This window comes from Gopherus evgoodei, chromosome 17 (genome assembly GCF_007399415.2).
Source record: "Gopherus evgoodei ecotype Sinaloan lineage chromosome 17, rGopEvg1_v1.p, whole genome shotgun sequence".
Taxonomy (NCBI): domain Eukaryota; kingdom Metazoa; phylum Chordata; order Testudines; family Testudinidae; genus Gopherus; species Gopherus evgoodei.
In genome coordinates, this window is record NC_044338.1 from 20,650,910 (window position 1) to 20,672,042 (window position 21,133).

Here is a 21,133-nt window from a genome sequence, read left to right on the forward strand (position 1 = left end):
AGCCTTCAGGGGACTAAACTATTGTGTGCCACAGGCAAAGAATAATGCAAACCAATGCAAAAGCCTCTGCAATGTCAGGACGTTGATTAGGTGAGATTAGCCCATATAGCCACCACAGGCGAACCATGCCGCAGGCTGCAATGGGAGGCAAAAATACAACAACAACAACAACAACAACAACAAAAGCAGGTCCTTGAGGGAAATTTCCTTCATAACCCCAAATATGGTGCTCGATTAGTCTCTGAGCATGTGGGGAAGAACCAGCCAGCCCAGCACCTGAGAAAGAGTCACAGAGAGGTCAATGGATCAATATTCAAGAGGTCATTGATTGTTGGTGCCTGGGTTTGAGACACTTAGTTTCAGCCTGCGCATTCAAAATCAGTGACCAGTCTGGAAATTCCTGGACCATGTGAGATGCCTGACATCACACAACAGATCCATGACACACCCAGGCTCACAGTCTGGCTCTTCCGATGCTCAGCATTGAGGAGAACTGGGGTGATCGAAAAATGTCCATGAAAACTGCTTTTATGGAGAGTTAGGTTTTCAAGTAACTGATTTTTTTTTCAAAACTTGCTTGCTTTCCAGAGAAAATGTTGATATTTTGTGGAAAAACAGGGTGGGTTTTTTTTGTATTTTGGCTGAAGTATTTTGACGGAAAGTCAAAATTTTCTGCAGAAAAATTGGAATGGATATCTTTTCCATGAACCCTCCCGCCCCCTATTTCTGACTATCTCTAGTGTTTTTCTACCCCCAGAGACTATGTCTCTCCAAGGAAGCACTAGCAGACCTACAATACCAAGCATTGTACGCTTGCCCCATGCAATTGCCAGCCGATCGAGGGAAGTGATCATTCCCCTCTATTCAGCACTGGTGAGGCCACATTTGGAGTATTGCATCCAGTTTTGGACCCCCCACTACAGAAAGGATGTGGACAAACTGAAGAGAGTCCAGAGTAGGGCAACGAAAATAATTAGGGGGCTGGGGCACATGACTTATGAGGAGACACTGAGGAAACTGGGGTTATTTAGTCTGCAGAAGAGAAGAGTGAGGGGGGATTTGCTAGCAGCCTTCAGCTACCTGAAGAGGGGTTCCAAAGAGGATGGAGCTCGGCTGTTCTCAGTGGTGGCAGATGACAGAACAAGGAGCAATGGTCTCAAGTTGCAGTGGGGGAGGTCTAGGCTGGAGATTAGGAAACACTATTTCACTAGGAGGGTGGTGAAGCACTGGAATGGGTTCCCTAGGGAGGTGGTGGAATCTCCATCCTTAGAGGTTTTTAAGGCCTGACTTGACAAAGCCCTGGCTGGGATGATTTAGTTGGGGTTGGTCCTGCTTTGAGCAGTGGGTTGGACTAGATGACCTCCTGAAGTCTCTTCCAACCCTAATATTCTATGATTCTATGAATGGTCATGGAAGAGAATACAGGTGAACTCACTTCCTGACCTTTGGGGGAATGGAGCTTGTTTGTAGAATGGAAACGCCAGGGAGGCCAGAGGAGATGGAATCAGTTCCTGCCATGCACAGCGTGGTTCTCAGAAGCAGCCCCTGCACGTGCAATATTTCCTAGTATCGGCTGTTCAGATCCGTCATTGGCCTTTTTAAAGCCTCATGATGAGAGCTGTCAGCAGAGTCCATATGTTTCTGTTCTCTTTCTGTCCATCTTCATTCCTGGCAGTCCCATGGCTTAGCCTTACCTGGAGTCTGCCTCTGTCATTCCATCTCCTGAGCTCCCATCTAAAGCATACAGCCTCCCAGGCAAACTGGAAGGCGCCAGACAAGTGACAGACCGCATCCATCCCCAAGAACTGACTGCCTCTGACATGAGCTGCCTCCTTGAGATTCTTCCTCTTTTCTGATGCCTTTGTGAATGATGGCCTGGGGAGAGGCCAGAGGAACTGCTCTGCTGGCCTTGCACTGAGAGAGGAAGTTCAATCAAAGGAAGATGTCTTCACAGCTACCAAGAGGGAGGGAGGGAGGAGAATTGGTGGCACAGACAGGGGACTGGCAGGAAGGTAGACCTTTCTTCATAGCCCATGATTCCCTTCTAACCTGAACCATTAGGTGAGTCGGGGTGATGCAGTGTATATTTCTGCCTGAAGCCATGGAGTAAAGAAAAGTCTTTTTGTTTGTTTCCTCTACTCTCTATTCTCTCAACATCACAGCCTGAGCTGCTTTGCTGAGGCTTTGTTGCGTCTTCACTCTGGCCCGGAGGCGATATTTATACAAAGAGAGCGATTGCATGGAGGGTGATCATATTTTTGCATGGAGGGTGATCATATTTGGCTTCCTTTCAGGCCCCCATCGATGCTACCCCAGGGGTTGCCCCTCAGTGGTTAGTCTAGAAGCAGAGGAGTTTGCAAGTCAGTCCAGTTCCGCAGCACTCCCACGACCCGGGCGATAGGATCTCGAAAGTCACTCTTCCGGATCTCCAGCATGACCTCTCCCCGAGGGATGCCTCTGTGTCCACCCAGCCAAGCGAGAGCCTCCTTTCAGGCATGGAGAAGAAAAGAAAACATCTCCTTCCAGCGTGTTCTTTCTAAGAGCCGACACCAGGGTCCATCCGCCTCTCAGCAGCTTCTGATGTGTTGTGCTCAGGCCCATGAATAAAACATCTTCCCAGGAACCTCAATTTTCCACTGACTGAGCCAGTCCTCGATAGCCATCTGCAGTTCCCCTCGGGTGCACTCAGCCAACTCCCCTGGAATGGAATTGGAAACATTAAATAGGTTAGGGCTGAAGACACCATCAGGCAAAAAAGCGTAATCTGAAACCCCAAACTTTCTTCCCATCCCTTTATTTGGTTTTCTATCCCTGCTGGGGAGTTTACTGTCAGACTGCCAGGATCTTACTTTCCTTAAAACCCATCCCAGTAGTTCCCTAATGCTGTGCAAAAAATATAAAAAAATTGCTTTTGAAGCCGGGGAAAGTTTTGCAGCCTGGTATCTCTGTTTGCACAGCTTTGAAGTGACAAGAGACTCTAGCAGAGTGAGGGAGCTGCTGGGACTGGGAGAAGAGGGGATGAGAGCCAAGCAGTGGGATCAGACAAGAACTGGATGCCTGGGGAGGGTCTGGGTGTGTGTAATGCACAGGCAGTGATGGGCACATCTGCACCACCCTGCGCTGTGGCGGAGAACCGGCAGGGATGTGCCATTTCTTCTAGGCCACAGTCTAAGTGTCAGTATTGCTAACAGGCAGGGTGGAGAACCTGTGCAAGGGGCAGTGCACTGCTCCAAGGCCCCAGGAACTGCAGCCTGGATGATCCATACCATTGTTTGTACTGTGGTAGTGTCTCCGGGCTCCTCCTGAGATGTGGGCCCCATTGTGCTAGGCACTGCACAGATGCGGAGTTAGGGACAGTCCCTGTCCCAAGAAGATTACAGACTAAATAGAATAAGAGAAAGGATGGAAGGGGAAACTGAGGCACAGAGTGGGGCAATGACTCACCCAAGGACACCCAGATGGTTAGTGGCAGAGCTGGGAGTGGTATGGTTGCCCTCATGTCTCCTGCCTCCCACTCCATTGCGCTACCCCCTAGAGCACACAGCCTCCCATACTGGCTCAGAGAGCCACAATTGCTTCCCTGGCTACCCTGTTGCTTCAGAAGGGAAATGATCTGCAAGTGCCCACAGCACTTCCATCCACCAAGCCAGCTCAGCTGGGCTGACCAGGGCACAGGAGCCCGGAGCCAAGACCCCACCCATTCCCACCCCTTTCCATCCACTTCTCTCCTACCAATTTGGGTTCAGGTAGCAGCGGCCTCACAGATCTTGCTGCCCTTCCCCTAATCCCTCCCAGCACAGACTGGAGTTGTGAGAAGGCCACACAAAAGGAGCAAGGGGGTACTGGTGCCTCCTTACTCCCTGCCAGGGCCAGGTAGGGCAAGCACATCCTTGCACTATACAAAGCACTAAACATTAGCCTGAAGGGAGAGGGAGGCCCAAATACCACAGGGACCTGAGCTCCCAGATCCCTCCAATCCCTTGGAAAATCCCAGTCTAAATTATTAGGGAAGGATCACAACTTTCTTTACATGCAAAAACCCTGGTGATCAGCCAGGATGGGAAAAGAAACACAGGTCTCAAGATCTGCGCATGACAGCATCTGGCACCTGGCTGGATTCCACATTATCAAGAGCGGCAGCAGCTTTTTATCACATTTGCTTGCTTCCCGTTGTCATTTGGCTTTCGCTGCCCAGAATACATATTGCACCAACAGGTGGGCTGCTGTCAAGCAGCAGGTCAGTGAAGATGTGACATTCGCAGCACGGGGCAAGGGAAAAACATCCCCGATTCGGCCACTGCCTAGCAGTGTCACTTGGGCAAGTCACTCCTCTCTGTGCCTCTGTGTCCCCTCCTTGATTTTCCCTCCCTTGCCTCTGTACACTGTAAGTCCTTTGGTGCAAGGATCATCTCTCACTGTGTATATCGTTGCCCCTTTGGCCCGAGTGGTTTTGCCAATACTGGGGGACTTGCTGGGTTGTTTCTGTTAGCAGGGTGACCCGAGCCAGATCTGTTCTTGATGGAATCTCGTGGATTTACAAAGAGTGTTCCTGTTCCTGTTCCTCGGATGCACTAGAAACGATCAGTGATCAGCATTTCCCTGCTCAGAAATCCTCAGATCTGCCCCTCCAGTTGGGCTCTGTGCCCAAGAAGCCTTGTCACACTCTCCTTCAGCTAGCTTTCTGCCTTCGACGCACACAGCCTGCAACTTACATCCTAACCCCTGCATTCGCAAGCAGGGAAACCACTCCATCCACACAGTGTAGTTCTGAACCACCGTAGAGCCTCAGCTGATAGCCTCATTGTCTGCAGCTGGTTTTCTGACATGCAGGGGCTTGGTTGTGCCTACTGATGAGCCTGAATGACATTGCTTAGCCCAGCCATTGTCTTGAACAAGGTCTGGTGATTACCTTTGGATCCCAGATCCACCTGGTGTCAGCCACTAGCATCTTTCACAATGCAGTTTCGGGCTACTGGAATACATATAATAATAAAACCAGCAGCAACTCCACTCATCAGGTAGAAATATTTCCCTTCTCACACTGCTTGCATTTCACACTACCTGAAATACTCTGTTTGCAGTCAGATCAATATTAAACTGCATATTCCCATGCTGATGCACTGCCTTATGAGAGGTGAGGTTTGAGTCCTCATTCTGTCCTACGGGCCAGGCTTCCTGGCTGAGCTACATCTCCTGTAATGCCCCCAGAGCATCTCACTCCCATGATGCACCCCATAGCTTGGTCAAAGAGAAAGCTACATTGCATTATGGGGAATGTAGTCCTCCAGGGAGCCTGGACCATAGGCAAGAAAGGAGGCCTGATCTACAGTTCCCATAGGGCAATGTGTAGACAGGGAGATGCAACAAAATGGTATGTTGAACTGATTCAAAATGAAATGTTTTGGGGCAGTTAAAAAACCCAAATATTCCAATCTGGGTTGAACTGACCCCAAATGATGTTATTTCAGTTTGCCCAATGGACAATCACTTTTTTTTTTCTTTTAGCAAAATCAGAATTTTCCCAGGGAAAATTTCTGTTTTGTAGAAGCTGCATTTTGTGTCAGCAAATCATTCTGATGGAAAATGCCCAACCAGTTCTAGTGCAGTAGGACTCCTAGCCTCCACACGGACCAGCCATTAGATGGGAACATGGTACACGCAGCCAGTTTGTTATGTTTAAAACAGCTGAATAAATTAATGAAAGCTTTAAAATGCATGTATAATGCTCAGCTCGATGGAGCCTTTATCCTGACTGGGGATTCTATTCTATTCTTACACTATGCTCATTACTGCAGTATCTGAACACCTTCCAGTTGTGCCTGAAGCAACATGACCACATGCCTGTCACTTGTTTATTCACTTATTCTATCTCCAGGTGGGGAGAAGCAAGTTCAGAAGTCTTGTTTTGGTAGAGTTTTGTGGTGTCAGGGGCTCAGGGTTAAATATTATTTATTATGATGGTATTATTCAATAATACCTTTGTTAGAGAAGGCAACCTCAAAGGAATGCAACTTGCTGTCAGGTTTGGGAGGTCCTTCATTCTTGGCGGTTTTCATTCCACAGTGACTCTGGGCACCACCACACTACAAAGAAATAGATAAGTGCTGCATCATGCTCCCCTGCTCTTACGTTTGCTCGCTGGCTAACTGGCGTTGTGATGTCGGCATGGTAGCCGTTTGCTTGGGAGCTGTAGCTGGTGTGGGTTGTGACTAGTATAGAGGAGCAATTGCTGGCATCTCATAGCCCTGGTGTGAGAGCAGTGTCCAGGATGTGAGAGTGTTGGGCTGTGATATCGGAAGAATGGTTGGCTTGTTGCGACTGTGTCTGGTGAGTAGTGACTGTGATGTGAGAGCGGTGACTGGCATGTCTCTCTGGAACTACACCTGGACATGATGCTGGGACCATGCTGTGGGAGATGTAACTGGGAACTTTGCTTGGCAGATGATTGCACTTTGAGAATACATTTGAGTGAGAGGCAAACAAAGTAAAGAGAATAAACCAGGTTCGTTCCATTCCCTCCCACCGCCCACTCAAGGAAGCCATTAAAGCTGAGACATTATCCCTTTCTACTTTGTTTTTATTTATTGCTCTCCAGTTATTGCCATAATCCATCTATAACATGCACTTAATATGCTGCCTAACTAATCGAAAAAGGCTATGGTCTGCTTTAACATAAATGAACCAGTTAAATAAATTATCCTCCTTTTTGTTCTGTCTCCCAGAGACCTCCAGACACGATCTCTTCAGCAAACATTTTCTTTTCTTGGAACAATTGTGCTGCAAAGAGGCTGGAGTAATCATGCTTGAAGCAGGAAACATGGCTTATGTCCCCTATCTTTTCACCCTCATATCAGTTTGTGGCCCTTGATTCTGATCTCAAAAAAGGATCAATCAGAAGTATCTACCTTGAAATTAATGAGATATATTTGTGTCAGAAAAGGCTGGGGGACAGATCCTCATCTGGTGTAAACCATAAAAGCTCCACTCAATCCAATTTGGGCTGGCTGAGGATCTGCCCCTGAGTATCTATATCTTATGTTCTTAACCATTAGAGCAATGCTCTCCACCCCATTACTCTTCAGTTCAGAATCATTCTTTTCACTTCATCATATTGGCTTGGGAATGGCATTTGATTGCCATTATGAGCAGCCAGGGATCATTGCTATTTGTGGACAGGAGGAAGTTAGAGAGACTGCATAAGAGGCACTATATACTCAGGCAATAAGACGTTTCCTGCTGATGAAGATGTTCTGTTTCCATTCTCCAGGACTGAAGACAGCCCTCCACAGAACAATGCCCAGAACTGATTCTAGGGTGTTTTAAAAAACTGAACTGCCAGATGCGTAGCTCTGGAGGATTACGTCCTCTTTCCTCTGAATGGGAATGTGTCCGCACATGATCTGAAGGGACCAGCAAGTTGGAGGGCAGAGTGGATTGTTTGCTCTCTATGGCCCATTGACCCTTTGGCTTCTCTGTAGACACTAAGGAGTCTGGTGGCACTTTAAAGACTAACAGATTTATTTGGGCATAAGCTTTCGTGGGTAAAAAACCCACTTCTTCAGATGCATGGAGTGAAAGTTACAGATACAGGCATTATATAATGACACACAAAGAGAAGGGAGTTACCTCACAGGTGGAGAACCAGTGCTGATAGGGCCAATTCGATCAGGGTGGATGTGATCCAATCCCAATAATTGATGAGGAAGTGTCAATTCCAGGAGAGGCAAAGCTGCTTTTGTAGTGAGCCAGCCACTCCTAGTTCCTAGTCAAGCCCAAATTAATGGTGTTAAATTTGAAAATAAATTTTAGTTCTGCTGTTACTTGACACCATGCAAGTTTGTAGACACTGTCTCTTCAGCCAGGATTTTCAGAAGTGCTCACAAATGGGGGCAAATTTCCAAAGGAGCTCAGCATACTGAGGGGGGCATGTTGGGTGCAGAGCTCTTTGGCAAACCTGGCCTCATAGGGCGAATTGCAGTGGTGACTTTGGTGATGTGGATGCTGAGCCTTAGGGAACTACCTAGCCAGCCCCCATGACATATTTAACATAGGCCACAGAACGGTGTCAACATACAGTGACTGCTGAGTTGGAACCAGTGTCAGCAGGGAGAGCAGGCAGATTGGGATATGAAGGTCCAGAAAAGTCGAGGTCCCAACTTTTCCATTGAAATAGGTTTACACTGTACAGTATTCCTGCAAACAGAGCACCGGGTGCAAGTGGCATAGGTGAAATCAGGGTATGACTGCAGACGATCATTCTCACACTGTGTTAGACAGGTGTGCAGCTAAACAGACAACACCTAGAGGAAAACTACAACTGGTATTACACAGGAGAATACACTCTACGAACCAGAGGGGTTTCAAGGTTCGAGAAGGCAGAAGCCAGACAGGGACGTAACAAAAGCTGGGCACAATTCGCTCAGCTTTGGGCCTTGTTGCAAATCTGGAGCTCAGGCCTTGTTCACCAAAATGGTCTCAGAGGTTTGTGATTGGTCTGGAGAAGCGTGACTGAGCTTTGAACAAAGCCGGGGCTCTGGGAGGGGAGTGTGCCTCGACCAGCCTTTGGACCAGAGTTGGATGAGTTCCGGAGTCTGCTTGCGGCTGGAGAGGAGACTGCCTGAGCTCTGACCATGCTGAGTGAGGGTCACTTGGCGTTTTGGGGGCATTGGCTCAGCCAAACTCACCAGAAATGCAACCACTGGAGAGGACAGAGGGATGAAGGAGACAGCTGTTAGATTTCTCTGTGGTCTTTCTACACAATAAAAATCTAAAGCGACTGTAGCTCATAGCTGCATTACGCACCCCTTCATCTGCATAATCATTATGCAAATCAGGATGGATAACCGGCTTTAACCAGACGCAAGATGCTTTCAAGTGTCTTTCTCCCAGCCAGGGTGGTTCAAACAGTTGAGTTGTTTAAATAAAACAAAACTTCCCTCTTCTTAAAATTTGACACATGGTGGAAGGTGAAGGAATAGACAGGAAACGTGTTAATGCTGCTGTACCTCAGGTGTCCACTGGGAGCACCAGCAATGTATGGATCCATGTTGCATCATGCCGGGGTGCAGAGCCAAAGAACAACTTTCCTTACTGTCTGGGATGAGTGGGTCCCGTGCACCGGGGAAGCCCCATGAATCAATACTGAGAAAATATTGACACCAACCGCCTTGAGCCAAAATTGATGAGAGAAGGACGGGCCAGTGGTTAGGGCACTCACGGAGGACTTGAGAGACCTGGGTCTACATCCCTGCTCTGCCACAGACTTCCTGTGTAACATTGGATGAGTCATTTAACTTCTATCTGCTTCACTTCCCATCTGCAAAATGGGGATAGCAGCACTGCCCTCAGGGAGGCTAAATCCTTTCAGGATTGTGAGGTGCTCATCTATCTGGTAATTGGGGCCAGTAAGTACCTAAGACAGACCTTGATTTTAGTTGGGGATCCATGAGGCCCCCAGATAGCATTCACAGCAGGGCCCAGGCTGCTTTGCATCAGCACAAGCAGTGAGAGGAGAACCTTCTCTCCTCTCCTTAATTCGCAAAGCAGTGCCTGCCTTTCCAGCTGCAGCATCACTTACGCGCTCCCTCACTGAGCATCAAGCAAATTTCTGCTGAGGGAAAGTCACCAAGAGCCGTCAAGGCCACTTGGCTGCATGTCAGCTTTATGTCTCTGCTCCCTAACGTCAAGGAGGAGGACGAAATCTGATGCTGCTACAGTCCCAGGACCAAGGGAAGAGAGCTGAAGGGAGGGTGGGTGACTTGATCTACTGTCTCCCACATCTCCCTCTCCAGTGGGATATCACATATTCTGACACAAGAGGAATTGTTGAAGAACAGACTCGGCTAACCCGTGCTCCAAGGTGCGGGGGCTACAGTGACTTGGACTGAGGAGTGACATGCAGAGTCTGGGAGCGGATGGCAAGGACAGACTGACGGTCAGATGGGAGAAGGCTGCTCGGTGTCTGCTTCAGTTCTGGAATTGGTTGACAATTTTTTGACAGAACGGTTTTTTACCAGCAAATGCAGGTTTCATTGCAACATTTTAAAGAACCAGTCGGTTTTCATTAAACATCCAGCAAGAATGTGTCACAACCAGTTGTTTCACCTTTTTAATTTCAATTAGAACAAAATGTTTCATTTCAACTTCATTGTTTTGACTTTTATGTTGTCTGAATGTTAGTATTATGTTTTCTGTATCTACTATTTACACATATTTCATACTTTATATTGTAATGTTTGACATTATTGACATGAAATCTGTTGATGTTGCTGAATTGAAACTTTTTGGAATTTCTGTTCCATGCGAAATTGAGAAATATTGACTTTTCTTTCCCATTTGTACCAATCCCGCTGGGACTTTTCCAGGCACTCCACAATGGCTGGTCCCTTCAGCGTTACATTAGTCCCGTCGGGCCGCTATGGGTGGTACAGTACCAGGCACTGAACAAAATATTGGGACATTCTTTGTTCTGATACCAATCCACCAGCTAATCCGACCTGTTTTCATAGAATCATAGGACTGGAAGGGACTTCAAGAGATCATCTACTCCAGTCCCCTGCACTCATGGCAGGACAAGTATTATCTAGACCATCCCAGGTACCAGATTACCCTCTGTCCTGTTCTCCCCTCCTCCCCATCGGGGAGTTTCAGTCCCTTGGCATCCCTCCCCCATTGCTGCACTCCCCCATGGGTGCCCCAGATATCCAGGAGGCATGGAAGCTGCACAGAGAGGTTCTGCTCCAGTGCGTCACCTGAGCCTGGTTCCCCTGCAGCGCAGCGGAGATGGTGGGAGAAAGGCGGCTTTACACATTTTAACTCCGATTTCTTTCCAATGATTTAAGCACAGTAATGGTTCAGCAGATGGAGCTGAGAGCTGCTTTCTTGGGAGCAGCGCTCTGCTTGTTCAGCGCAGCCCCATGCGGCTGGAGCACTGACTCGGTGCAACTCTGATAGAGTGTGCTACTGCTCTCGCCTCCCTCTGTTTCCTTCTCTTTCTGTTCTTGTCCTCTTTCCCCTCACTTTCTCTCCTCTTCTCTCTTCTCTTATCCCCCCTTCCTCGCCCCATCATCTTCTCTCTGGCACTCTCCTGCCTTGCTCTGTCCTTGTTCTCTATCTGTTCATCTCAGACACATCCCTGTCAGAAGAGGCCTCTAGCTGCAGGGCCGTTTTGCAGCCTGTCTGATGTAGGATTTGATGGTTGGTCACAGATATCCATTAGATTCCTTGGACCCAGTTCAGTCCTCCCCAAGGGGAGCTGTGCCTGCTTATACCAGGGTTTGCTATTTCCCATATGCTTCAGGTCCCTTTTAGGACAGACAAATAGGTAATCAGGAAGTGATTGACACAGTGCACAGAGTCCCAGAGCAGATGGCTGGCTGGTGCCATTGCCAAAAGAATCACTCCACAGGTGGGATCTCAGAGTGAAACCTTTTCCTCCCCATCGCACCCTGAAGAACTGCTTGACAGAACGTCCTCTTCATGTCCCTCCTGCACTGCCCAGAGATGTTAAGTCTGTAAATCTCCCTCCTGTATCCCTCCGCAAGGAGTGCACTGTGGTAACCACCCTCCCAACCGTATTCCTCTGCAGGGAGTGCACCGTGGTATCACCCTCCCTCCTGTATCCCTCCGCAGGGAGTGCACTGTGGTAACCGACCTCCCAACCGTATTCCTCTGCAGGGAGTGCACCGTGGTATCACCCTCCCTCCTGTATCCCTCCGCAGGGAGTGCACTGTGGTAACCGACCTCCCAACCGTATTCCTCTGCAGGGAGTGCACCGTGGTATCACCCTCCCTCCTGTATCCCTCTGCAGGGAGTGCACTGTGGTAACCGACCTCCCAACCGTATTCCTCTGCAGGGAGTGCACCGTGGTATCACCCTCCCTCCTGTATCCCTCCGCAGGGAGTGCACTGTGGTAACCGACCTCCCAACCGTATTCCTCTGCAGGGAGTGCACCGTGGTATCACCCTCCCTCCTGTATCCCTCCGCAGGGAGTGCACTGTGGTAACCGACCTCCCAACCGTATTCCTCTGCAGGGAGTGCACCGTGGTATCACCCTCCCTCCTGTATCCCTCCGCAGGGAGTGCACTGTGGTAACCGACCTCCCAACCGTATTCCTCTGCAGGGAGTGCACCGTGGTATCACCCTCCCTCCTGTATCCCTCCGCAGGGAGTGCACTGTGGTAACCGACCTCCCAACCGTATTCCTCTGCAGGGAGTGCACCGTGGTATCACCCTCCCTCCTGTATCCCTCCGCAGGGAGTGCACTGTGGTAACCGACCTCCCAACCGTATTCCTCTGCAGGGAGTGCACCGTGGTATCACCCTCCCTCCTGTATCCCTCCGCAGGGAGTGCACTGTGGTAACCGACCTCCCAACCGTATTCCTCTGCAGGGAGTGCACCGTGGTATCACCCTCCCTCCTGTATCCCTCCGCAGGGAGTGCACTGTGGTAACCGACCTCCCAACCGTATTCCTCTGCAGGGAGTGCACCGTGGTATCACCCTCCCTCCTGTATCCCTCCTCAGGAATTCACCCTCTCCAGCCCATTTCCGGTCCACATGGCAAACCCCTTCCACCACGCATGCTACAAAGAGGGAAGTTTTCCCTTTCTAGAGCTGACGCCCAATAGGCACACGACGTGCTGAGCTCTCCTGAACATCTGCCCCTGGGCTCCCTGGTGGGTGTTCTCAGAACGCTCCCTGGGGACTGAACGCCCCCTGAGAACAGGGCTGGATGCACAGTGAAGCACAGGGTCAAGGAAGTGAGTCGGAGATGTAGCCGTCCTAAGGATAAACTGGGACTTCAGCCTCTAGGGATGTCAGTCCAGCTCTAGAGTCCCCTGAGACAATGCATGAGGAGACAATCAAGTGGAACTATGGATTTTGACAGCCCCAAGTTAGCAGCTCCAAGTCTAAAGCCCTACAAAAAGTAAGTATAACTGATTGCTTTCTTCTAGCTCTTTGCCTAGCTATTGACACAGCGCTAAAGAACGGCTCATTTTTCTATAGGCGCTGCCTTTCCTCTGTAATGCCCAGTGTGAGGATATGCTGATGGGAATGTAACAAATCCATGATCGCATGGGACTTGGAGATTGTCCCATGCTGCCCTTTGGATCTTCAGAGCAGCAGTGGAAAGTGGATGCAGCTGCATTCTCCTTTTTGTGCGCCGCTCCTTTAAATCTGTCCCCTCATGGGTATATGGAGCAGCTGTTACTGTTTTTGATGGGGGCAGGTGTGATTGGGGAGTCCAAAGGGCCCTGGTGGATAGAGCTCTGGAGCAGGACTCAGACAACCTGTGTTCTGTTCCTAGCTCTGCCTGTGGCCTGCTGGGTGACCTTGAGCAAATCACATCACATCCCTGCCTCAGTTTCTCCATCAGTAAAATAGAGATAATGATCCTGACTACCATTGCAGAGTGCTTTGAGATCTACTAAGAAAAGGGCTAGATAACAACTAGAGGGTGTTATTAAAGGGTCACCTTTCTTATAAGGATACAGGGCTGCGAATGCTGTTCGGAGCACAGAGCAGCCTCTTATTGAATTAAAGGCAAGCTCTGCTCTCTCTCACATGGAAACTTTACATTGCCTCCTACTTAATAGAGCAGGTAATTAAGGAAATCATCTGCAAACACTTGGAAGGTGGTAAGGTGATAGGGAATAGCCAGCATGGATTTGTAAAGAACAAATCGTATCAACTCAATCTTATAGCTTTCTTTAATAGGATAACGAGTCTTGTGGATAAGGGAGAAGCCGTGGATGTGGTATACCTAGACTTTAGTAAGGCATTTGATACAGTCTCGCATGATATTCTTATCGATAAACTAGGCAAATACAATTTAGATGGGGCTACTATAAGGAGGGTGCATAACTGGCTGGATAACCGTACTCAGAGAGTAGTTATTAATGGTTCCCAATCCTGCTGGAAAGGTATAACAAGTGGGGTTCATCAGAGGTCTGTTTTGGGACCGGCTCTGCTCAATATCTTCATCAATGACTTAGATGTTGGCATAGAAAGTCCACTTATTAAGTTTGCAGATGATACCAAACTGGGAGGGATTGCAACTGCTTTGGAGGACAGGGTCATAACTGAAAATGATCTGGACAAATTGGAGAAATAATCTGAGGTAAACCAGATGAAGTTTAATAAAGACAAATGCAAAGTGCTCCACTTAGGAAGGAACAATCAGTTTCACACATACAGAGTTGGAAGAGACTGTCTAGGAAGGAGTATGGCAGAAAGGGATCTAGGGGTTATAGTGGACCACAAGCTAAATATGAGTCAACAGTGTGATGCTGTTGCAAAAAAAGCAAACGTGATTCTGGGATGCATTAACAGGTGTGTTGTGAGCAAGACACGAGAAGTCATTCTTCTGCTCTACTCTGCGCTGGTTAGGCCTCAACTGGAGTATTGTGTCCAGTTATGGGCACTGCATTTCAAGAAAGATGTGGAGAAATTGGAGAGGGTCCGGAGAAGAGCAACAAGAATGATTAAAGGTCTAGAGAACACGACCTATGAAGGAAGGCTGAAAGAATTGGGTTTGTTTAGTTTGGAAAAGAGAAGACTGAGAGGGGACATGATAGCAGTTTCAGGAATCTAAAAGGGTGTCATCAGGAGGAGGGAGAAAACTTGTTCACCTTAGCCTCTAAGGATAGAACAAGAAGCAATGGGCTTAAACTGCAGCAAGGGAGGTTTAGGTTGGACATTAGGAAAAAGTTCCTAATTGTCAGGGTGGTTAAACACTGGAATAAACTGTCTAGGGAGGTTGTGGAATCTCCATCTCTGGAGATATTTAAGAGTAGGTTAGAGAAATGTCTATCAGGGATGGTCTAGACAGTATTTGGTCCTGCCATGAGGGCAGGGGACTAGACTCAATGACCTCTCGAGGTCCCTTCCAGTCCTAGAGTCTATGAATCTATGAATCCTTCCCCTACGTCCCTTATGTCCTACTTCTCAAAGGCCACTGGAACTGCTAACGTGCAACATGTCTAGTACCTAATTCTTAGGTATCTGAGCATGAAAACACAGGCCTTACCCTATCTGAGTGTCCACTTCCTTATCTGTAAAATAGTGATACTCATTCACCTTTGCAGATGCTTTTGAGATCTTCGGAGAAATGCATCATAAGTGCAATGTATTATTTTGATTTCACCTTACCCAGTCAAGGCCAACATACTTTCAGCAGTTGCTTTAGCAAGGCTGGACAGTGCCCTTAAATCCTCGCACTTCAGAAAACCACCTCCAGTATGTGGCAAGATGCTGAATATCTTTCCGAGCAGACATCGGACAGTTCCTTGAGGCAGTTTCACTGAGTAGCCCTCCACAATATAAAGGATCTCACCTTGGTCCTCAGCCACGTAACCGGGCAACCCGAGCTAATCTGCCCAGTGTCAATTCTTCATCACACTCTTTGTCTTGCCCCTTCTGCAGCCCTTTGTCTTTTTGGCTTAGGGCCTGATCCAGGGCCGAAGGAAGTCAATGGAAACATCCTGTCCCCCTATTGACTGCAAACGATGCTGCACCATGACTGAGACTGGGGTAGTTCCAAGACAGGGATTGTCTCTCTCCCTGTGTCTGCACAGTGGCATCCAGTTGGGGGCCGTTGGATGTTATCATAATGTACTTCTTTATTAATAACAACGCTTATGGTGATTTTAATAAATATTGTTCTGCTGATGATTGCTCTGGCTCATTATCCAGCATGCTGGTAGATCGAGTGAATTGTTCCTATGTACTGCACTGCCAAACCTGGCAACGCGCCTGAAAAGAAGCAGAGAGAGAGAGCTGTGGGATACAAATATCTGCCTTTCTTGCCTTGCAGACAAGCTGAACTCCAGCAACAGCCCAATGCACTCAGGCTCCGAACTGGCAGCACAAAGGGAAAATGACCATCAGACCGTCCCAGGATCAATGCGCCTGTGGGTCAGAACAAAGCCTGCAAAGCAGGGTGGTATAAATAAATAGTGTTCTCTTTGGGGAGGCTGTACTCTCTGCAAGCTCCTCAGGGCAGTGGCTGTCACTTACTATATGTATGTACAGCTCCGAGCATAAATAGGAGGCTGCAGAGTGTACCTCCTTCAAGTAAAAGGGACTTGGATGGGGAAAGAAGTTGAACAGGTTTTTGTACTTCCTGGACTCTGGGTGCCGCTCTTGGGAAGGCAGAAAACAGGAGTGGACTGTGTAATCTTTCCTGTGGGTCTTAGCTCTCATGTCCTCTTTTCCACCAGGCACCTTACAGAGCTACATTACACTCTCTGTAGAGGACTCTGTTATATGGTGCATTGTTAGGGCTGTCCCATACCCACCGATGAGAGGAGAAGGTTGCAACATTTCCATCAAAAATGTGAAAAGCAGGGAAAAGAACGGAGACATTTCATTCTTGTTTGGGGTTTTTCTTGTTGTTTTCGTTACAGCTCCACCAAACACTTTCCTGAGTCTTTAATCTGGCAGGCAAGGCCCTAACAATGTCCAGTGGCTGGAAGCAGAAGCTAGATTCATTCAAGCTAGAAATAAGGTATGAATTTTTAGCAGCGAGGGTAATTAAGCATTGCAACAACTTACCAAGGGACGATGAGTCTTTAAATCCATACTGGATCTTTTTTGTAAAAGGTGTTGCATTCAGCCAGACCTTCGGGGGCTCAATACAGGAATAACTATGAGAAATTCTCTGGCTCGTGATATACAGGTCAGCTTAGATGATCTAATGGTCCTGTTTGGCTTTAAAATCTATGAATTTATGAGTATCCCCTAAATAAATACAGGAACTGCTGGAAGCTGAAGCCAGACAACTTCAAATGAGGAATCAGGCACACATTTTTAACAGTGAGGATGATTAACCAATGGAACAAATTACCAAGGGGCATGGCAGATTCTTCATCTCTTGAGGTCTTCACATCACAACCAGAGGCCTTTCTGGAGGAGACACTTTAATCAGGCACAAGCTATAGGCTCAACACTGGGGTAACAGGGCAACATTCGCTGGCCTGCGTTAGACAGGAGGTCAGACTAGATGATCTAACGTTCTCTTGCGGCCTGAAAATCCATAGCTCTATGGCAATGACATCGTGCGGGGAGGGGAGAGGGATGAGTGCAGTGGGAATGGCATGTATTATTCTTTTTAAGATTCAAATAAATAAAACGTTTCCCTGCTCCCCCATCGAAATCACAACCAGCTATGAATTATTTACTCAGAAGTGATTAATTATTTAGCTCAGTTCTTCATTAGCCAAAGCACCCAGAAATCAATCGGTAATTTACATCCGACAAAAGCATCTCTAAAAAATGAAGTCATCTTCGGAATCCAGGAGATAGCCCCGGCTCTGCGTTCCTGAGGGATTTGTCTGCAGACCAGCAGCCCTCACTGGTGTAGTATTTTCATGTTAAATCACCTAGAGGCACCAATCTCCACCAGGGCCCCATTGTGTTAGGCGCTGCACAAACACACAGTGATAAGCAGTCTCTGTCCTAGAGAGATGGGATCTGGCCCACTGACTCCAAAAGAGATGAGCCAATGTATACTAGCAGGGAATCTGGATTCATCTATTCAAACTGTGGCTACTTCCATTGAAGTTAAAATGCCATTGTAACGCACTTGCAAAGTGAGTGTCTTCTCCCCCTCTATGACTGATCCACATGGTGGATTGCAGCTTACCACTGCTGCCAGCTAATGTGTGTGCTTCTTTTGATCACATGGCAATAGTCTGTGCTGCTCCTGAGGACCTGGGATGGCCAGGATCGACCCTGTCCATCAGAAGGGCTATATAACCAACACTGACATTGTTTCCATTCAGAAATAACTGGCACTGCATCCTGAACTGACAGTACTGGAAGGGGATTGATTGCTTGTGTAGAAAAGGACAGGGCCCTCAGCAAAATGTCTGGCATGTACTGATTGTAGCTGATTGAAATTGGTTTGTCCAAACGTTTTTTTCAGCAAAAAGTAGCTTTTGGACAAAAACCAATTGTTTTCATGGTCTATTTCCATTGTGGTTGAAATTTTCTAGGTTTTCATCCTGGGTTTTTTTCCCTAGAAAATATTTTGAGTAAAAGAAAAAAAATGTTTTTTGAAAACTGTTTTTGATTTACAAAAATAACCAGATTTCAATTTTAAAAGTTTCAGGTTTCAAATAAAATCCCAGAAACCAAAAATCTAAAACCAAAAAAAATTAACTGAAAACTGGTTTATAATCAAAAATTATTTTTGAAAAATGAATTTTTTCTATAAGAAATTTTTTTAAGAAGTTCAAAATGTCCTGTGAAAAAATAATTGTCATTTAAATAGCTTCTTTGCAGCAGCCCTGCCCAACTCACTTTTCTTCCCGCAATGCATTTCCTTTCACTCACCAGCTGCTGCTCCCAGGTATGGGGAAGGAAGCAGAGGGATTGTGCTGCTGCTGGGTAAAATGGATCATCAGTCAATGACTCCAGTGGCCAGTTGTTCCAGAGCCACATAGGGAGTTATGCCTACTAGTCAGAGCATGTTGATCAGCCTCCCATCTAGCATGGGAAGTGACTCTCCTTTGATCATCTCTCCTCCTGTTTCCTCTCTCCCCTGCTGACTCTTTTCAATGAGGCACGTCGCTCCCCACATTGATGATTCGAGTACCTGGGGTCAGCTCTGTAGTCCGGAGCATTGCGTTACTTGGCAACTCATCTCCCACCTCCCCCAGGCTGGTGTGTTGCCATAGCGATGCCGGCTTGAACAGGTGCACAGAAGGGAGATTGCCACAAAGCAGCTGCTGCTTCTAATTGGTCTGCAATGGTTTGAATTGTGTGCACGGGTGTGTGTGCACCGGCGTGTGTGCATGGTCTCACGTTCTGGGTGCAATCCAGACTGGTGAGGGGTAGTGTCATCACATGCCCAGAAACCCTGGGTGCCTCTGCTGCTGCAGCTCCCTTGTCCGGATGCTCCCGGCCAGCAGACAAGCATGCCCTGAGTGTCTGTATGATAAGTTACCCTGGACCAGCAGCGCTGACTCCAGCCACCTGCTTGCTACACCCAGACACACTCTGGCCTCTACCAGACTTGGTTCCACTTGGCAAATGACCCCAATACCCCCCAGTCCCGAATTGTCCCCAAACCCTGTGCTCTGCAATCTCCAGGCCATTCAGAGGAATAATAGGGTTAATTTGCTCCTCCCAAGAAACAAACTGCACAGTATATCCCTTTAACTGGAGTTAGAAATTATTTCAGCTCAAACACAGCACAGGGTTGGCTTAGATTAAAACTAAAACAAGTATGTTAAAAAAAGAGAGAGAATTTTAACTGAGTTTAAGTACAAAGGGTCAAGTTAGAAATGGTGACATGAAAATCAAAGTGAAAAACACTTTCGAGCAGTTAAGACTTAACACAGCAAGGCTGTAGGCCTTTGTTCAAGGTAATTTCCTTATTAATCTACCTTCCAACATCGCAGCTGATCACTCGTCTGATCGGGATTTCCCACAAAGTTCAAAGAGCTCACTTCCTGGTGTTCTCAGGTGAACGGTATCTTGGGACCGTTTGATGAGCCTTTGCAATAGATTCTTCTGCAAGTTACCCCCAAAGCTAAGCTCATTCAAGGTGTGAGGAGAGAGAGATGGAGTCTGCTGGTGAAGGAAATTCCATGCTGGTTTCTTCCCCTGCTGGTGTTTGCTAAAATTCAAATTAATCTGTCCTAGCCCTCACTGATGCAAATGAATGGCCACTTGGCATGTGATTGCTAATTGACACTGATGGTTTGTCCTTTGGCTGGGAGAAACCTGTTTACCCACTTCCCAGACTTGTCTATTAAACGTGTTTTAATTCCACATTTCCTTCACATGTGTATGATCCCTTGGGCATTTTCCGTATACACACCACACAAGAACACCAATGATCAGCGAGTTATTAGTTTTCTGATGATAGCATACATGACACATCTCGGATACAATTTATGGCATTAATGAATTGGTGTACACTGAATGGGTAAGGCCAGCTGTGCTCACAGCTAACAGCGAACCCCTTACCCTCTTGCACTTGGATTAGAGTGACCAGATGTCCTGATTTTATAGGGACAGTCCCGATTTTTGGGTCTTTTTCTTATATAGAATCCTATTACCCCTCACCCCCTGTCCCGATTTTTCACACTTGCTGTCTGGTCACCCTAACTGAGAGGCTGTTAGGGTCACATATGCATACTGATATGGGGTGGGGTGTGCCCAAGTGCGTGCACCTGCCTGAATGATTGTGAATGTGTGTGTGTGTATATGAGTAGGTGTGTGTCTGCATGAGTGTGTGTGTTTGAGAATGCATGTGTGTGCATGAGTGCAAAGGAGAGTGTTCACATGCCTATGCATGGATGTGTGTGTGTATGTCTTAAAACCTCTTTCTCTATGTGCTCTGGTGGGCAGGAACTCTGCCTTTGTTTTGTACAGCACCACGCACATAAATTGAAATGTATTGATGTCCCTTTTCAACCTGAGCAACTAGTCAAAGTTTGGGGCCCTGGGAACGTTCCATGTGGGGTAGAAATTTGTGATGGGTATTTCTTGGATGCATTTTTTTATTTACAAAGAATGTACAAAGTCCTGTGTCTCTGAACACAGAAAGATCAAACAACAGGAACCAGCTTCTTCTGCTCTTTTCTTCCTCTCTGACTTCTTTTTCTGTCTCTCCATCTTGCTCAGGTTTTGTCCATTCTGCCTCCTCGCCTCCACCCACCCAAAACAATACTCCACAAATCTCCTGGGTGGCTTCACTTTCTCCTTTTGTCTTAGGTGGTGGTTTAGCCTTCCAGTTATGGTGACTGAATTGCTTTTAGCTCCGCAGGTCCCTGGCTGGCCTTCCTATAAGCGTCCCTCACTCTGGAGCATGCAGAGGGGATTCCAGAGTGGGGCTGAAGCAGGGCAGACCCAAGGAAGGAGGTGGTGTGGCTAGGGCAGACCTGCAGTGCTCCAGAGTAACCCCAGTGCTGCTCTAACTTGTACCAGGAACTAAGTTGGCTCCTGGCTGCTCCTGAACAAGGGAGGAGGAAACTGCTTCCTCCCACCCACCCCCAGCCTCAGAGTCCCTCCAGGGATGAATTCCCTTCAGTGAGTGCCTCACATGCAGACGTGGTCAAGAAAGCTCCTAGCAATGGGCCCGTCTCCAGTGCTTTGGTATCAGCTGCTCCCCAGCAGCCAGG